We start from the raw sequence: 18,637 nt of genomic DNA, 5'->3' as shown, positions 1-18,637 counted from the left end.
AGTGTATCACCGGCCTCTACAATGCAATACTTTGCATTGCAGTGAAACTCACAGAGATATTAAATTTTCAGACTTCATCCACTCAGCTAGTTTTTAGTGCAAACATGTATATAAGACTAATGTATCTAGGTTTTACACTGTGACAACAAAAGAAAGGCTGGGAAAAAAAACAATTAATTTAATATTGTGATCTATACCTGCTGGGGGTATAAACGTCTATTTCTCATACTATATGAAGAATTGAAAGAAAATATTCCCCTTTTTATACAGTAGATCTGTATATATATATATATATATATATATATATATATATATATATATATATATATATATATTTATATAGTAATGTCCTTTGTTTAAGCCCTGTCACAATTTTTAAACAAAATGGCTTTGAAAACAAGAGAAAATTATGAAAAGCATGAACAGTCATAGTTCTTTCTTGTTCTTGCAAACTTATTAATTTTTTTTTCTAGTTACCACCTGCTTTTACCGGGCATCAAGGAGCATTGTAGTGGGCATCAAGGAGCAAACAGGTTCATAAGAGGTGATCAGATCCGTTGGCTGTCGAGAAACACTGATATTTAGAAATCTGAATTAAAGGCTAAATGACCCACCCAGTTATCCATATGTATGGCATTTCTGATCTGTGCATAATAGGTTCATAGATGTTTACTAGGCTAACAACCACAAGGGCCTTTTTAAGCCTAGCCATGCATCCCAAATCTCTGACAAGTTCTGATACCCTTGATAAATGTAAGCAGGGGTTTGGGAGAGGAAACATTTACAAGCAAGGGCATGGGAGATGAACTATTTACAGGTTGCCTGTGTCCATTAAAGATATAGGTGCCAAACCAGTGATGGGATTTCCTGTTCCCCATCCACTTGTCCAAGTTGCACTTGAATTGGGTTAGGGAGGAACTCTGCTTCACATGGATGGGGAGTCTGTTCCATAGATGGGGTAGTCACTGGGATACATACCTGTCTCTCCAGCAGGTTCTAATTGTATCACAGGCAAAGTTTAAGTCTTTAGAATGTGTAATTCTGGTGCTGTTTGTTTTATGGATATGCAGGAGGTCCATTAGAGTGGGGTCTGACAATGCCCTGTATGCCAGGCATAGATCTCCCCTCAAAAGCCTGTAGGAGACAGAATGCATGGATAGGGCCTTGAGGTAGTCTGCATAGGACATTTTACTTAAGCCCTGTATTCTTTTAGTGAGGAACCTCTGTGGATGTTCCAATTGTTGGATATGCATCATTAGGTACATACCAAAAGGGTGATTGTACTCAATGATAGGTCTGATGAATGCCGAATACAATGGAACAATGACTTCCTTGGACTTAGATGCCATACCTTTGTTTATAAGTTGCGTAACATAGAATGCTTTCCTCAGTAGTGCAGACACATGGTGGTCAAAGACTAGATTACTATCTATGTGTGTTGTCGGTATGATAGTTGCCAGGGGTGGATGACTTTCCAAAGGATACTATTGTGCACTTCTTGGCATTTAGATTTAGTCCATGGCTCTGACACCCATTGTTTGTCTCTGTCAGCTCCTCCTGCAGAACATTTGTGTCACTGTGGGATTCAATTACATCTCCTAATTTGCAATCATCTGCAAATTTAGTCAGCCAGAAGCCACTGGCATTGGCCTTGACTTCAGAGAAGTAAATGCCAAAAAGGAGCGGTCCAAGGACTGATTCCTGAGGTACTCCACTTGTGACTGACCTCTTTGTAGAGGTGGACTCCCCAGTTCGACCTTCCTGGGTCCTGTCTGTGAGCCAGTTGTCTATCCACAGGGTGACTTAAGAGTTTGTTCCTAACTTCTTGAGTTTGTCAACAATGCCCGAGTGGGGTATTGTGTCAAATACCTTAGGCAGTGTGAACTATTTTCCCTCATCCATTGCTTTGGTTACCTTTTCAAAGAAGTCACCAGGTTGAGTAGGCATGATCTGCACTTGACGAAATCAAACTGGATTGGGTTTAGTGTCTGGAGGTTTACTATATCTCTATTGATCATTTCCATGATAATTCTTTCCATGGCTTTACATATAAGACTAGTGAGACCTATGGGTCATTAGTTTCCAGGGTCTGTAATTAGCCCACCTTTGTGCAAAGAGATGACTGCTGCTGTTCTCCATTTATGAGCCATGAAGCCTGTTTGGAGGTTGCAGCTAAATAGTAATTCCAGTGGCTCTGATAGGTCATGTTTCATGTTATTAAGAAGGTATCCTGGGATATTGTCTGGGCCCATTGATGCAGTGTTCTTGGTCTTAGAGAAAGCATTAAGGACCTGTTCCCTAGTGATAACAGGGGGAGTTATATTAGATGGTATTTCCTGAGGGAAGACTGAGGGGGAGAGAGTGGTAAAGTTGGAACTGAATTTATCAGCCAGGAGGTTTGCTATATCTTCTGGCTCATTATAGGTGGCTCCATTTACAATAAGTTCTGCACACAATTGTGTATTGCCTTTGAGGTTGCGGACATAGTTACAGAACATTTGTGGTTGTCCTTGGCCTGTGAGGACAAACTTACCTCAAATTTGCTCTTGGTAGACTTTATTTGTCCTCTGGGTTGTTTGTTTAGTTTGATGAGAGTGCTTTTATCCTTTTGGGTGCTGCACCTCCTAATTTTTGCCGTGATTTTCTTCCTTCTGTTATACAGCCTGTTGGTTTTGTGATTCCACTAGGCTGGCTTATTTTCAGAGTTAGTTCTGTACTTCTTCCTGGTGGGTAAAGCGGCCTTTATACAGCTATAAACATGCTTGTACAGAGTTTCTGTGAACAGTTCTACATAGGCAGCAGTGTTCTCAGGGTTTATGGGGGCTTAAAATTTTGCCAGCTTATCACTTAATAGCAGAAGGTTAGCCTTAGAGTACTGAATATTCCAGGTTTAGCTGGGGGTTCAGGTTTTATTTTTGCTTCAAAGGAGACCATTTTGTGGTTTGACCTTACCAGCGAAGACATTACAATAGGTGGTGTGCAGCAATTTCCCATATTAGTGGGGACCAGATCCAGTGTGGTTGCACCCCAGTTGGTATATTGACAATCTGGTTTAGGGAATTTGTGGTTACAAAATCCAGGAATCTCTGTGCCCATATGTTTGGTGCTGTATAGGATTCCTAGTTAACAGTGGGTAAATAAAGTCACCCATGAATATGGTATTGGGTTGGATGATTAGTGTTTCTAATAAGTTTAAATACATGGTATGGGTTTCCTGGGTCATAGGGGTATTCTACTACACATTATGGGTGAGTCAAAAATGAACATCTGATCTTGGTTTAATTTAAATGTATTTTGAATCGTAGATTGTTGTGTCTATGAGTTAAAGTACTAGTGCACATCTCCAACTTTAGGATTAGCTGAATTGTTTATCCATAAACACCTTATATGCCAATACAGATATTCCCCTGAAATATCTATATTGCAAAGGAAATAACTTTAGGTGTTTACATCTGTCCATATAACTTAGGTAATAGTTTTCAATTTGGAGAGTTTCTAAATTCTATATTAGATAATTGAACTTTCAAAAGTTTGAGTGTTATATGGTCGACACCATATGATCGAACTTTTAAAAGTTCGAAAATCTAATTAAAAAAAAAAACAACACAAATAATCTACCTGAACGTTTTAAGCAGGGGGCAAGCCCCCCTGCACCCCCCACATGGGGGACTGCACCTCCCACACCCCCTGCTCTTTAAATATACCACCTCCGAGATTGCACTACATTGCAGAAAAGGGAAATCTTCCCATTCCATCCTGTACGGTGATCTCTGTTAAAACGTTCAAACTTTAAAAAATTCGATCATATGGTGTCGACCATATGACAGTCGAACTTTTGAAAGTTCGATCATCCAATATAGACCCTAAATTCTTTAGTTGATTTGCAGTGTATTCACAAAAGATATTGCTGTCATTAGTAATTGATCAGATGTGTGTCTTATAAACATTAATCATGCATTGTTCTTCCCTAGTTCTAATAAGTTAAGCATGAGTCCTAGTTGTGTCATTGCCCTGCTATGAACGTCATCAGCAGTTGCAGGCAATTAAGCATTGGTATGTCCTGAATGTAATATACAAGGGTTATTTCTTGGACTTGTAAAGTTACTAACTGTATCGCATTCATTCAATCTGTCCGATCCAACTTATGGGTCCTTGAGCCACTTGTCAGGTCCAACACTGCACAACTAGTGCTCCAATCTGAAACCCCTTTAAGAATTTTTCCCATCATGCTGTAGTGCACAAAGTTACTGCAAATTTTATTTGCCACCATCACAAAAAGACATGGATTCCAGCTCTGTCCACAGCTAATTACTTCTCCTTATTTATTTATTCTAAAATTGCTAAAAAGGCTTCTAAAATTTGATGTGCCTCAGATCTAGTTTGCTGCTGCAATGGCATCGCTGGGAGGCTAGCTCGAGGCTTTACAGATAAGATTTTATCTATTCTGTTTAAATTTCAAAAATAGTACGGTGTGTGAGTGGATAGTCTTGCTTTTTAAGCAATTATCAAACGGACTTTCAATTACTGGATTTGACACTTTGACTAGAAACTTGTTGTAGTCTTGCTTTTAAGCAATTATCAAACTGTTACTGGATTTGACTTTTACTGGACTGGACTGTCTCTTTCATTTGTCAGTATGTCTGAGAAAATAAAATCTGGCTCACAGTTCCTGTGTCTACTGTTCTTTCCAGGAGGCTCTGGATGCTTCAGACCAGGCATCCAAGTTCGGAAGTCAAGGCGTCGGAGCCAAATCTGTTCCTCCTCCGAGACCTGTCCAGTCTGAGAGCCGAAGAAGCTGAACTGATGATTGTGGAGCCTCGTCCAGAACCCCTTTTCTCGGCACTGCTCACCTCCCTCCTCTCCTCCGATCGATACCGGAGAGTCGGGGGCGTTCGGGCGTCCTGGGTGTTCGGGGAGAGTGGGACGTTCGCTCGTTCCTGACGCTTCCTCTCCTCCCGCGGATCGCGATCGATTCGTTCCTCTTCGGGTCGTGGCTCCAGCGCTCCCGCGCTTCTTCTTCTTTCTTCTCTTCTTCGGAATACCTCCGACTTCGGGACCGGGGGCACGACCTCATGAGGAAGGTGTTGTCTACCCAGACAACCACACCAACAAATCCAACACATCTGAATGACTTTAGATGAGTCCAGAAGGGTCCCTAAGTCACCTTCAGAGGATGTCTCTTTTTTTGACATCTTGGAATCCTAAAAACAGAGAGTAACTGGCAAGCCCTCCCCTTCTGAGGATGAGTCAGTTTTGCTGTGGAACCAGTCCCTAAGAAGAATAAGTACATCGGCACGGCAGGAAGGACAAAGCTTACCTCTCACCTTTCCAGTAGACAGACACCATGGTGGGTGGCAGGCGGTGGAAAAAGGAGATATTTCTTCCTCCCTCATCTGTCCATCGCCTAACAAAGATTCTAGGACCAGCGGCAGCAGCGCTCTTCGTAGGCAAATCCTGGATGCGCTTATGTTCTTTAACTGGAGGCCAATTGGACCTAAGCCCATCTCAACACCTTTGTCAAGAAGGAAAAGTTCTTCCATTCTTACAGAAGGACGCGACTGATGCTCAAATGATCTGAAGGGCGCATACTACCACATCAAAATGGCCAGGGCGTCCAGGAGAAAATCCCAGCAAAATTGTTTCTGAAAGTTTTGGAACAACTTCTGACTCACAAAAAATATTGATAAAGAAAACATGCATCACACCTAATGTGGTGGTTACAGACTTGCAACCTATCCAGCGGAAGACCATTTGTGCTACCTGCGTCACGGTGTTCTTCTGCTACTTAGCGCATCGGGGGTCATCAGCGCGTCATAGCCGACAGCATCTAGCAGCTTGGCTGCCTTCCCCTCTAGCCAGGTGGGTTCCCCTTACATGTTAGCTGCCACTATCATATCATGTAAAGAAAGTGAATGCGATTATTATTCACTCACTTTTTTGTAAAGCCTTTTAAAAGGTTCTTTTCATATCAGACCACCAGTCAGTCCGACATCACCCGTGGAATTTTTACTTATTGCTCTCTAAATTGATGTTACCACCCTTTGAACCAGCTTCAAGTTGCACTTTGAGATTTTTGTCATGGAAAACATTATTTCTAGTGGCCATGTTATCTGCTAGGCGGGTGTCTGCTTCAGGCCCTTTTCGGTCAAACATCCTTACTAATCCATCCTTTCTTCCCAAAGTTTGTTCTTCTAGTAATATTAATCAGTCCATTCTTGGCTCACGCAGCTAAACACCTTTAGACATTATTGATTCTCATTTATTGCTTAGGTCTTTATCACTGATTGTTTCTTCTGATTTAGCCTTTTTTCTCTTCAATTACTTTTGGTGTCAGGTGTTTTTTCATCATCACTTCTGTTGTTTATAAAAATATAGTAAAGATATATCTGTCCTGGAATTACACCTATCGATATTTCGTACATGGTGTATATATGTTTCTAGTTCTGTCCATGTCTCACTATCTTTATCTTCATTCTGTTAAATTTGAATGTTTGAGGGAAGCTGCTACTTCAGCATGGATAAGGACAAAAATTGTTTTAAAAAATGTAAAAAAATATGGACAAAAAAACCCCACTCCAAGACGCCCATGAGCTGTGTGTAGTGTGCTTGGAAGTGGATCATTTGTCTGAAGATTGCTCCATATGTAAAGCCTTTGGGCCCAGAGCATTGTCAGACCACAGGATCTTGCTTATAACTAAGGGCATTTTGCCCTCAGATCCAAAGACTGCTAAAACCAAAAAAAAAACTTCAGAGGAGCATAAATCGAAAGAATCTAAATCAAGGAAAAGGCATACATAGAAATCAGTAATGGCTTTGCCATTGGCACACACTCCTTTCCATAAATGTCAGAGTCAGTTGTGGTTGAAGGGTGTTGGTGTTGAAGGGTCTTTTTCCACAGCAGGGGAATCGAGTCCTTCTACCTCTCCTTCCCCTTCAGCCAAGTCTAAGTCCTCCAAAGAAAAGAACAAGGAAAAAGACAGAGAGAGAAAGAAAACAGGAGGGACTCCAAAAACTCCTAGACTGTCAGTTCCTATGGCTATTCTTGAACCGATTCAGATCTGATCTCCTTCTCTGCTCAGTAGGTTCTCTCTGGAAGAACCTAGCCCTCGCTGCTTTCCTGTAGTCTACAGGACAGGTCAGTGCATCAGTCCTTCAGGCTGCCTTCATTTGCTTCTTCATTCAGGTCATTTTAGTCATCATGGAGTCTGTCCGAAGCCGCCAATGACTTAATGATGAAAAAGCTTCTGACGAAGCAAATCCAGAAGTGAGGCAGTACAAAAGCTTCCTCCACTTTCTGCTGGGGGACAGTCATTTCCAGTTCAGAATCTGCCCTTTGGTCCCTCCACAGCCCCCAGGGTGCTCACCAAGTGCATGGTAGTGGTTTCAAAACATCTAAGGCTGTAAAGGTACTGTTTGCTCCCTTGTTTAGATGATTGGCTCCTCACTGCATCCACCAGGGATCTACTTGCTCAGATCACGGACTTCTTGCTCCAACTTTGTCACCATGAGGGGATTACCGTCATTCTAAAGAAAAGACCACTAACAAGTTATGTACTAACCACAATGCTTGATCCATGTTATCTTTTTCCATTTGGCTCAGCCTTCCCTTCCTCTGTCCCCTTGCCTAAAATATTATCGTTGTGGCTGTCGGCTGACCACATTGGATCTGTTTTGAGCCTCGCATGTCATACATTCTTGTACTGTATCATAACTATTTCCCTTTTCCTCCTGTTTTCATGTTATCAGATTTTAGGGATATATTTAGGGTGCAAATGGGAAAATTCGATCTGAGGCATTGTAGGAACGGAAGGGAATTATGTGTGGGGGGAGGAGCCTGAGCCCTGGATCTGAGAATGGAAAAAAGTGAGGATGTTAGATCTGGCCATATTTGATAACCCCATGCATTGAGCCAGATGAAAGAAAACAACACAGATCTAGTGTTATGGCAAGTACATAGCTTCCGTTTATGTTTCTTCTGATCAATCTGGGCTTCCAGATAACTGTTGCAAAATCCTGCTTGACTCTACCTCACAGGATTGTATTTCTCAGCTACCTTCTACATATTTTTCTTCAAAGGGACTTTCTGAAACAAGAGAAGGTGAGTTTTTATCTGGTATCTTTCCTGAGCTTCTCCAATAAATCTCAGACATCTGCAAGAGAATTTCTTAGTTCATGGCTTTTATAATTCCCATGATTCACCTAGCCAGGTTACACATGAGCAAGATGCAATGGTTTCTAAAAACACATGGACCCAGCATTTACATCCAATGGAGCATCATATTAGGATCTTAGGAGATTACTAGGCTATTGACTCAGATGTCATTTTAAGCCTAGCCGTTTCAACCCAGTGTAATACCGTAGCGGTACTAGTCAATGCCCAAGACTGGATTTAGTGATGACTGTCCATTTCCAGGTGGGTTGTGTGAGCTATCCCTGGTTAGAATTTACAGTGCCCCATCCACTCATCCAGGTTCCTCTTGAACAATGTCCTAGAGGTGCTCTGTTTCACATGAATTTGTAGCCTGTTCCAAAGACGTGGCAGTTGCTGTGAGATAAATCTGTCCCTCCAGCATGTCCTATTTTAGTCACAGGCCATATTTAAGTCCCTGGAATGGGTGACCTTAGACTCATTTGATGTACTGATATACAGTAAGTTCATTAGGTTTGGGTCTTGGGTTGCTCTGTAGGCCAGGCATGTCACCCCTATAAAGTCTATATCATATTCCACATTTTGGCTTTCTAAAAATGGAACTGCATTGTAGAGACAACAAATTCAACTGAACCCAGGACTCCTTTTCTGTCCTCAAACCCCAAACCAATCTTTCATCACAGATGCTTCAGGTTTTCCTTGGGGAGCAGTATCCATTGAGGTAGAGGAGCAAGGTGTGGGGAGTTTTTCAGTCAGACCAAAGCACATCAGTATAAAGAAGTTGTTGGCTATAATCCATACCTTGACATTTCTTCATTATCTATGGTCACAGGACCTTTTCAAGTGATTATACTGGTACATAAATGAGCTGGGAGGTACAAGGTTGTACCCTCTTATTCAGACTTGCCATGGTGGCTTAGGAGGTAGTTCTACAGCATTACTTAGCCTTCCAAGCATTGTAGATTCCATCAGAGAAGAACATAGTGGCAGACAAGCTGAATAGAACCAGGACAGACTCTCTTGACTGGAAATTGAATGGGGGAGGTCTCCCAGGAACTGATCCAGTTGTGGAGAACACCTCAAATAGATGTGTTCACCTCCTTTCAAAAAAAAGACTAATAAAATTCTGCACCGGGACTGTTTGCAAGTAAGCCTGGAAAACAGATGCATTTTCATTCCCTTGGACAGAAATGTTTCTTTATGCTTCTCCAGTTTCCATTGATATCCAAGGTAATTTTGAAGATTAAGGACTCCCCAGAAGTCATTATGGTGACTTCCTTTTGGCCCAGGCGACATTGGTTCTTCCTTCTTAAGGAATTGGCCAAAGGCAATTACCACAAGCATCCTCACAGACTGGATCTACACACACAAGACAGGGGGAATTTGATATACAAGTCTCAATTGACTTCATCTGACTGCCTGGATGATTCAGTTCTAATACATTTTAGTCATTTATTTCATGAGGATGTGCATTAAGGAGGCAAGAAAACCTGCTGTTAGAAATTATCTATTGGTAGGTAGAAATGATTCATTAGTTGGTGCCTAACCAGTAACAAGGAGCCCATCAGGGATTTTGTACTACTGGTGCTCAAATATTTGTGTCAGTTACTTTCCTCTGACCTCTCTTATTCCTCTGTAAAGGCTCACCTTGGAGCCATTTCAGTGTGTTGTCCATTTCTCCTCTTCCCTGTCTGTGGTAAAACAGTTTCTGAAAGGAATTTTACCATTGAGACTTCCTCGTAAACAGGTTGCTCCTTTTTGAGATCTGAACTTTGTGCTGGAGGTTCATCTTTTGAACTTGCTTATAAAGTTGATTTAAGATTCTTGACTTGGAAAACTGTACTCATCATTGCTCTGATAGTTGCAAGAAGGCAGTCTAGGTTGCAAGTTCTCATAGTGTGTGAACATTACATCTGAAGTAGGAACTTCATTTGTCAGCAACCTGTGGGATACGGATCCGATCTCGGATCCGAGCCGGCAACTTCTAACATAGCATAGATCCGAGCTCCTAGCTCCTCCCCCTTACCCACAATCCCCTGCTTGCCCTAACTGACCTCAGATCTAGTTTGCCACTCTTCAAGCAACAGCTAGGTTTAGAGCTCTTGGCGTTTGTGAGAAAAAAAGTTTTATATTTTTTCTTCTGAGTGACTGGTTGTGTCTGTGATAGGTTTACCCTTTCTCCTTTTACACATCTATCTTAATTGTTTTATTTTTAGTATAATTCTCCCTCCCCCGCTGGTCGTAGCGTGTGTGTGTGACTGGATTAGGGGCCTAGTGAGTGTGCTTACTTTAATATGTCGGAGGCCCCTAAGGCAATTTTTTCGAAATGCACCGAGTGTGTTCACAAGCTTTCACCGGCTGATGGCCACACTCGGTGCGTTAGGTGCCTTGGGGCTGAACACCTCTCTTCGGGTTGCGCGATTTGCGTGGCGTTCAACCCCAGGGCACTCAAGGATCGAAGGTCGAAGCTAGTTCTGGCGGGTCTTCTACCCCCAGACTCTGCTTCAGCCTCCGGTGCTTCGGTACCCGCTACCCCCCCGGTAGCGGTCACCCCTGCCTCCCTTCCTCCGACCGGGACTCAACCTCCCACTTCGGCTCCTGAGGATCGGGAGGCCAGGAAAGAGAAGCGGCGGGAGAAGCACCTTAAGCGGCGGGCCGAAGACTCTTCATCGGCCCCGCCCGCCAAGAGGGCTTCCCCGTCCAAGTCTTCTCGTTCTCCTCCTCTTCAGACCCGATCCCCTTGTTTCTCCCCGGGTCCCGAGGAGGAGGTGATCCGGTCCCCGTCGAGGTCATCGAGGCGACACTTCAGGTCTGCTTCGGTGGCCTCGTCGAGGTCCACTTTCAGCATGTCTGATGCGGATATGGACCGGATGATGAGGAGATTCATCCAGGCCCAGATGCAGATGGGAGTGCTATTGCCTCCCCCCCCTGGGGGGGGAGCTCGACCCCTTTTTTCGCTCCTATAGCTCCTTCTCCGACCCGCATTCCGGACTCGGAGCCGAGCCACGTTGGATCCGGGGGTAGGTCGGAGCCGACCGTGTTGAGCACGTCGGCTCCGACTATTCCCTCGAGTCTGTCGGATCCAACCTCTCGGAGCCGTGGGCCGAGCTTTGGATCCGAGGGATTCGGTGTGCTGTCGGCTCCGTCCCGGTCGGAGCACACTGGTCCTTCGGATCCGAAGTTCTCAGCGCCGGGTCCGATCCACCCTTCGGATCCGAGCGGGAGTCGGATCTCTGATCCTTCTGAGAGCGGCTCCCCCTCGGCTTTCGCTGCAGTGGAGAGGGCACTGTCGAGTGCTTCCAGGCCTCCGGTCCTGGCTTCGGCTCCCTCCTGCACTCCTCCTCATCTGATCCTGGCTCCCCTCATCCGGACCTCTGGGCAGCCTGCCTCAGCGCCTTTAGGAGTTCCAGTGGAACAGGTTACAGCCCGTGAGGACTCCTCGGACAGCCCCCCCGAGGAGATTCCTCACAAGGCAAAGTGCAAAAGGAGGCACATAGACTCCCCTGAGAGTCTCACAGAAGATACGGACTTGGATGAAGGGGAAGGCTCCCCGAGATCACCCCCTGAGGATGTCTCCTTTGGAGACATCATGGAAATGCTCAAAATCAGAGGTGGGTGGTCTGCCCCCAAGGCTTCCTCTGACGAGTCCGTATTCCTTGAGGCGTTGAGGCGTTCGAGGCAGGACCATCTACCTCTTGGGTGTCCCCTCCACCCGACCCCCTGGTGGATCTCATATCCTCTAGGGCTTGGAAGGAACCGGACACCGTAGAGCCGATCCCCAAGCGCCCAGACAAAAGTTTGAGCCCCCTTGCGAGAGATCACATTGGAGCAGAGGTCCCCCTGTGGATGCCATGTTGGTGGCTGCAGCCACTAAGAAAGAGTTGGCTGAGGAGAGCCCCACGGTTCATCCTCCGAGCAAAGAGTCTCGCGAGATGGACCATCTTGGGAAGCGGGCCTTCAGTTCAGCGACCTTCTCTATGAGGGCCTTGAACTATATGGCACATGTTATTAGGATGCAGCGGGACCTAATTAAGGAATACGCTGCTTCTCCCCCGGGGTCCATGTCGGAGGGAGACAAGGATTTGTACTCTTCCCGAATGGCCACCCTCCGCTCTATCTCTAATACCTCTATGTGGCTATTGTCTCATGCTACAGAGGGAGCCGCTAGAGCAGGCGGAGTCGGGCTTGTCATGAGGAGACAGGCCTGGCTCCGTCACTGTGACTTCTCAGAACCTTTTAAGGCGTCATTCGCGAATGCCCCTTTTGATGGTTCTGCACTGTTCGCAAAACCGTTCGCGATACTCTTGTCCATAGCGAGAAAGACGGGAAGACCTTGTCTGCCGTCGGAGTCCGCTTCTCTGCGCCCCAGAGGTCCTTTTCCAAGAACCAAAAGGGTCAGAAGAAGATGTGGTTCTGAAAATCGCATCATTCTCAGTCTGCTCAGGACAACCAGTCCTCTCGTGGCAGAGGAGGACAGGGAGGACGCCGCCCCAGAGGCAGAGGGGGTCCGAGGAATTTTGGGTCCAGAGAACCTTTCCCTGAGAGGCCCACGCAGAACCCCTGAGGGGTTTCCCGACTGCTCCACTCTGGAGGCAGTCGGGGGGGGGCGTTTTTCAAAGCACCTGGCAGAATGGGAGTCCATAACAACAGATCGCTGGGTGCTTCGCATTATATCCAGAGGTTACCTAATTCCCTTCATAGCCAACCCCAGAATCAGAAGCCTTCCCGACGTCCCACCCAGTCAAAAGAAGGCGGCCACTGCAGAAATCCAGCAGCTTCTACAAAAAAGAGCCATCCAGCCCATCCCCCCAGATCAAGTCGGATCAGGGTTTTACTCCAGGTTCTTTCTGGTGCCAAAAAAGACGGGGGACTGGAGGTCCATCCTCGACCTCTCTTTCCTAAACCTGGTGGTACCCAAAGAAAAGTTCCGAATGGTCACGTTGCAATCCGTCCTCCCCTTATTGCGGGAGGACGACTGGATGTGCTCTATAGACCTCAAGGATGCGTACTATCACGTTCTAGTGGACAGGCGTTCCAGGAGGTTCCTCCGCTTCCGGCTGGGAGCCAGTCACTTTCAATTCAGAGTCCTCCCCTTCGGTCTCACCTCAGCCCCCAGGGTGTTCACCAAGGTCCTAGCGGTAGTAGCGGCTCACCTGAGACTCCAGGGAATTCAGGTCTTTCCATACCTGGACGACTGGCTCCTCACAGCCCCAACAAGGCATCTACTTTGCTCAGGCAGGGACTATTTTCTTGGTCTGGCTCCTCTATTAGGATTAACCATCAACATGACCAAATCCTCTCTCACCCCTACACAGATACTAGATTTTACAGGGGCAAGACTGGATTCCAGACAGATGCTTGCATTCCTGACTCGGACCGACTTGAACCTGATGTTACACGTGCAGGCCATTCTTCATCTGCAAACTCCTTCGGCGGAATTGATTCTGAGGGCCCTAGGATCTATGGCAGCTGCAATCCCTCTGCTACCATTGGCCCGGCTGAATATGAGGATTCTACAGTGGACCCTCCAGGTACAATGGTCCCTGTCTTGCAGCCCTCTGTCTCACCCAGTTTCCTTAAGCAAGGTTTGCAGAAAATCGCTCCTGTGGTGGCTCCAGTCTCCCAACCTCCACACGGGCCGTCCCTTCTCACTACCTCCACCAGTCGACACAGTGACCACGGACGCTTCTCGCCTGGGGTGGGGGGGGCATTTTTCAGGCAGAACAGTCCAAGGCACTTGGAACGACGTAGAGACCTCTTTGCATATCAACGTCCTAGAGATGAGAGCGGTGCTTTTGATGTTGCAAGCACTACACAACTCTCTTCCAGTAGGGACAATTGCGGTACAGACAGACAACATGTCGGTAGTCTGGTACATCAACAAACAAGGGGGAACCAGGTCTTACCCCATTTGCGAGGCCATGAGAGTGTGGGAATGGGCGATTTCCACCAACCGCTTTCTCATAGCAACGCACATTCCGGGAAGGTCCAACCTTTTAGCAGACAGGCTCAATCGTACTATCCTGACTCCCTACGAGTGGTCTCTCAACCACCGAGTGGTAGAGCAAGTATTTGCCCGATGGGGGCGACCTTGTTGCGATCTTTTTGCCTCTCCTTCAAACACAAAATGCAAAGATTACTTCGCTCTGATCCCCCCTCCGGGGAAGTCCCCGAGAGACTCTCTAGTTCATGCTTGGCCTCCCGGTCTGCTTTATGCTTACCCTCCTCTACCCCTGATGTTGAAATTGTTACAGAAAGCCAGGCAGCTGGGGAGCAGAATGATCCTCATTGCCCCATTCTGGCCTCGTCAGACATGGTTCCCTTACCTATGGTCTCACCTAGTGAATCCACCATGGATTCTGGATCCCATTCCGGATCTCATCTCGCATCCCCTCGGTCTTCTAACTCCGAATCTGGTCAACCTCAAGCTGACGGCTTGGTTGCTCCAGTTCCACTCCTCATAAGGACTCCTGGGATCTCATCACCGGTTAAAGCCATTCTTGTAGCAGCTCATAAGCCTTCCACCAGGAAGGTTTATCGGAGTAAGTGGAAACGCTTCACCATTTGGGCAAAACACCGTCGTTTAGACCCGTTCACAGCCCCGATATAATCGATTCTAGAATTTTTAACCTCTCTCTTTCACCAGGGGGCTAGTTCTTCCACAGTCAAGGTACAGCTGGCAGCAATCTCATACTATCATGCGGGACAAGTGTCTGGTCCTATTATGACTTCCAAACTGTGTAAGACCTTCCTCAAGGGTACCTTCCTCCTTAGACCTCCAGTTAGAGGTGGTACCCCCATGGGATTTATCCTTAGTCTTGCAGTCCTTGACTGGTCCCCCATTTGAACCGGCTGCCACGGTTGATCTTAAATTTCTCTCCTGGAAGACAGCCTTTTTGGTGGCCATAACTTCAGCCAAAAGGGTATCGGAATTACAAGCCCTTTGCGTCAAACCACCATATTTGGTTTTCCACCCGGATAGGTTTTACCTCAGAATCAATCCGTCCTTTCTACCCAAGGTATCTTCAGAAGCGAACATCAATCAATCCATCAATCTCCCAGTGTTTTTCCCCAACTTTCATAACAAAGGAGAGTACAAGCTTCATTCCTTGGACGTACACAGACAATTACGTTTTTATATCCACAGAACTGCTGGTCATAGGCAAGCCGATCAGTTGTTTATCTCCTTTGCCAAAAGTAATTTCGGAAAATCAGTTTCGAAGGTTTCTCTCTCTAGATGGATCTCGAGTTGTATTCTGTTAGCATATCAGAGTTCGGGAAGGCCTGCACCTCAAGGAGTCCGTGCTCATTCTACTAGGGCTGTTGCCACTTCTGCAGCCTTTCAGGCTAGGGTTCCACTGGATGACATTTGTTCCGCAGCCACTTGGGCTTCATCTCACACCTTTATCAGCCATTATAAAATAGATGTTATTTCCCAAGGTAGAGCGTCCTTTGGCTCTGCGGTGCTCCGGAATATCCTTCCATGAAGGCCACCCAAGACTTAGGTAGCTGGGGACTCTGTCCCACAGGTTGCTGACAAATGAAGTTCCTACTTCAGATTAAGAAGTTATGTACTCACCATAACGTTCCATCTGAGTAGGTATCTTCATTTGTCTGCAACCATCCCCCCCTCCTTCCCCCTGACCGATTGGATCGTTCTTGTGTTATCAGCATATATTCCCATTGAGACACCTATTATCTGTTGTGCTATGGGGCAAACTTGATCTGAGGTCAGTTAGGGCAAGCAGGGGATTATGGGTAAGGGGGAGGAGCTAGGAGCTCGGATCTATGCTATGTTAGAAGTTGCCGGCTCGGATCCAAGATCGGATCCGTATCCCACAGGTTGCAGACAAATGAAGATACCTACTCAGATGGAACGTTATGGTGAGTACATAACTTCTTATTAATATTCAACAGTGATAGGTGCAAACTAAGGACAAACTCCCTCTTTTATGCCCAAAGTAGATTTAGTGTTTACTTTGAATCAAGCTAAAAATCTCACAGATCTGATGTTGCCCATTCCTGAATGTATGGGTCTCAGATCTGACCTTGGATCTGGCTTTGGCCACCTCTAAGCTTTGGATCTGGTGCTGAGGCTCCTCCCCCTACCCATAACTACCCTACCCATAACCCCTTGGGAAAGGAACTAGCTACCCCAGATCTCATTTGCTGCCTTCAGCACTTGATGGATCTTGGTGATCAGGAATAGTTTTGGTTTGAAAAAAGAGAAAATACTTAAAGATGTACTGTAGCTTTTTGATCTCTTCCCTTCTAGCTTTTACACTGCTGTTTCCTCTCCTTTTAATCTCATTCTTTCACTTATAAATAGTTAAAACAAACAAAAAAGGAGTGATTTATTATGTAGATACTTTCATAGTTAATAGTATAGATTTTTTGGTCTTCTAAGTCTATATTTTCTTCTTTTCCTTCCTTTCCTACTTTATTGGTTTGTTAGGATGGCAAGCTACCACAAGCTTCCTAATTTGGATACATGTGAGAAGTGCATTTATTGCCTAGGGCCTTCTCATCTTGGTGTTGCCTGCTCCATCTACAAGGATTTTGGTCAACAAGCCATCATAGAGAGAAGAAACAAGCTGATCTTAAAGGGTCTCCTACAGCCCACCACTGGAGAGTAACCCTCTTCAGGATTGGGGATGTCTGCAGCTGCTGCTGCTTCTCCTTCTCCATCTAGGTCCCCATAAAAGACTGATAAATCCAGAGAAAAACATAAGGAGACAGAGAGAGAAAAAAAGAAAGACAAAGAAAAATCAAAATCAACAAAAAAAGAGCTCTCTGGTTCCGATGTCCTTGTCTACTCTGCCAGCTAAGATTTCCAGACGTTTAGAGCAAAAGCTATTTCAGATTCATTAATTATCAGATCTGTAACTCTGTCCAGGTTTTCCCCATATTCCAGCTCCCCTTGGGTCCGGTCTGCAATCCTGCATGATAGACCACGTTATCATTCTAGACTTCCTTCCTCTACTTCCTGTCTGAGGTTAGCTAGGTCCTCTCGGAGCCTCACTAAAGTAGACATGGACAGTATGATGAGTTATTTCTTTCAGACCCATATCCAGTTGGGGATAGTCCCAGCTGTGACTACATTTGGATCTGGAAGATCCCATCATTCATTAATGGCTCCTTTTCTGATCCAACCTATTAGATCAGAGCCCATGGATCCAGTTCTTGCCCAGGACAGATATGCACTGGAGCCGAGACTTCATACTTCCCCAACTCTGATGAATTTTCTGATGAAGTGTCAGAGTTGTCAGGGTCTCAGAGCTGAACTGTCAGCACTGACTCCGGCAGGGTAGGATTGGATCTGAGGTCTTTAGATCCTTTCCTTCCTCTAGGGGCATATGTTGTTGATAGTTTCACTGATGACAGCTATTGGATCCCAGCTGAATGGCCTGTAGGGTTGAGCAATCTTGAGATTTTCAGCTTTGACAGAGACATTCCCTGGATCCATGTCAAGCTGAGCATTCCAGGCTTTTGAGATAGTACTCACTCAACCTAGAGAGGTCTACCATTTTAGAACTGGATCGAACCTTCCCCTATAGAATTTTCCAGGGTCCACAACCTACTGTCCTGGCCCCATCAGGGGACAGCCATTTCCTGGGAGTGTCAAATCTGTCCTCCTAAGGGAGAAGATATGTGTTTCTGAGTCCTCCTCTGAACAACCCACAGAGGAGGTTCACAGAAAACATAAATATAAGAGGTGGCACTTGGATTCGCCTGAGAAATTCCCAACCACTGATACTGATTTTGATGAGGAAGAAGATTTGCCCAGATCTCCCCTTGAGAACATCTCATTTAGAAAGATTCTTGAACTTCTTAGAGAGAAAGGATTGTTCCTCCCAAGCATCCTGTATAGAGGAATTGTTTTTTCTTAATACTTCCTGTTCTGATCAGTCTACTTCTTGGGTGGTCTCCCTGGTTGAAACAATGATCAACCTAATCTCCTCTTGGGCATGGAAGGAGCCAGACACCGTTGAACCTAACCCCAAGAAGCCTCAAAAGTTTTTGATTTCTCCCAAAAACATCCCCATTAGAGCAAGAGTCCCATTTTAGATCCTATGTTAGTGACAGCAGCCACAAGGAAGGAGCTTGGAGAAGAAAGTTACTTTATCCAGCCACCAAATAGAGAGTCACAAGCAATGGACAGATTTGGGAAGTGTTTCTACGCCTCATCTACTTTTTTGTTAGAATGCTTAATTGCTTGGCACACATCAGTCATTTCTAGAGACATTTGACAATGGAAATCACCAGATGCTTAAATCTCGTGCCTTCCTAGCTCTCCTCTACCTATAACTCCTGTTCCGGCTCGATCCATCCTGATAAGCTTTTCAAGATTTAATGACGAATTCTCAAGCTCGCTTTGGCGCCAAGACCCTCTAGCATTCTTTGACTACCCTGAACGGCCTCTTTTTGCTAGATTTTTTCTTTTCGTTGTTCTCTTAAGGAGATCCTCCCCTTTAGCTTCTTTGTGTT

General features: G+C 45.5%; 1 protein-coding gene across 1 annotated transcript in view; it reads left to right on the top strand.

The window, feature by feature from the left end:
* EFCAB8 (EF-hand calcium binding domain 8) overlaps positions 1–18,637 on the top strand; it is a 3,728,836-nt gene that overhangs the window by 2,410,411 nt on the left and 1,299,788 nt on the right. The gene's annotated exons all lie outside the window — the stretch shown is intronic.

The sequence above is a fragment of the Protopterus annectens genome, chromosome 12.part0 (assembly GCF_019279795.1).
Source record: "Protopterus annectens isolate FY-2018-M chromosome 12.part0, PAN1.0, whole genome shotgun sequence".
Taxonomy (NCBI): Eukaryota; Metazoa; Chordata; order Ceratodontiformes; family Protopteridae; genus Protopterus; species Protopterus annectens.
Note: the sequence above shows the minus strand (reverse complement) of the source record. Positions and strands in the feature narration are given on the sequence as shown.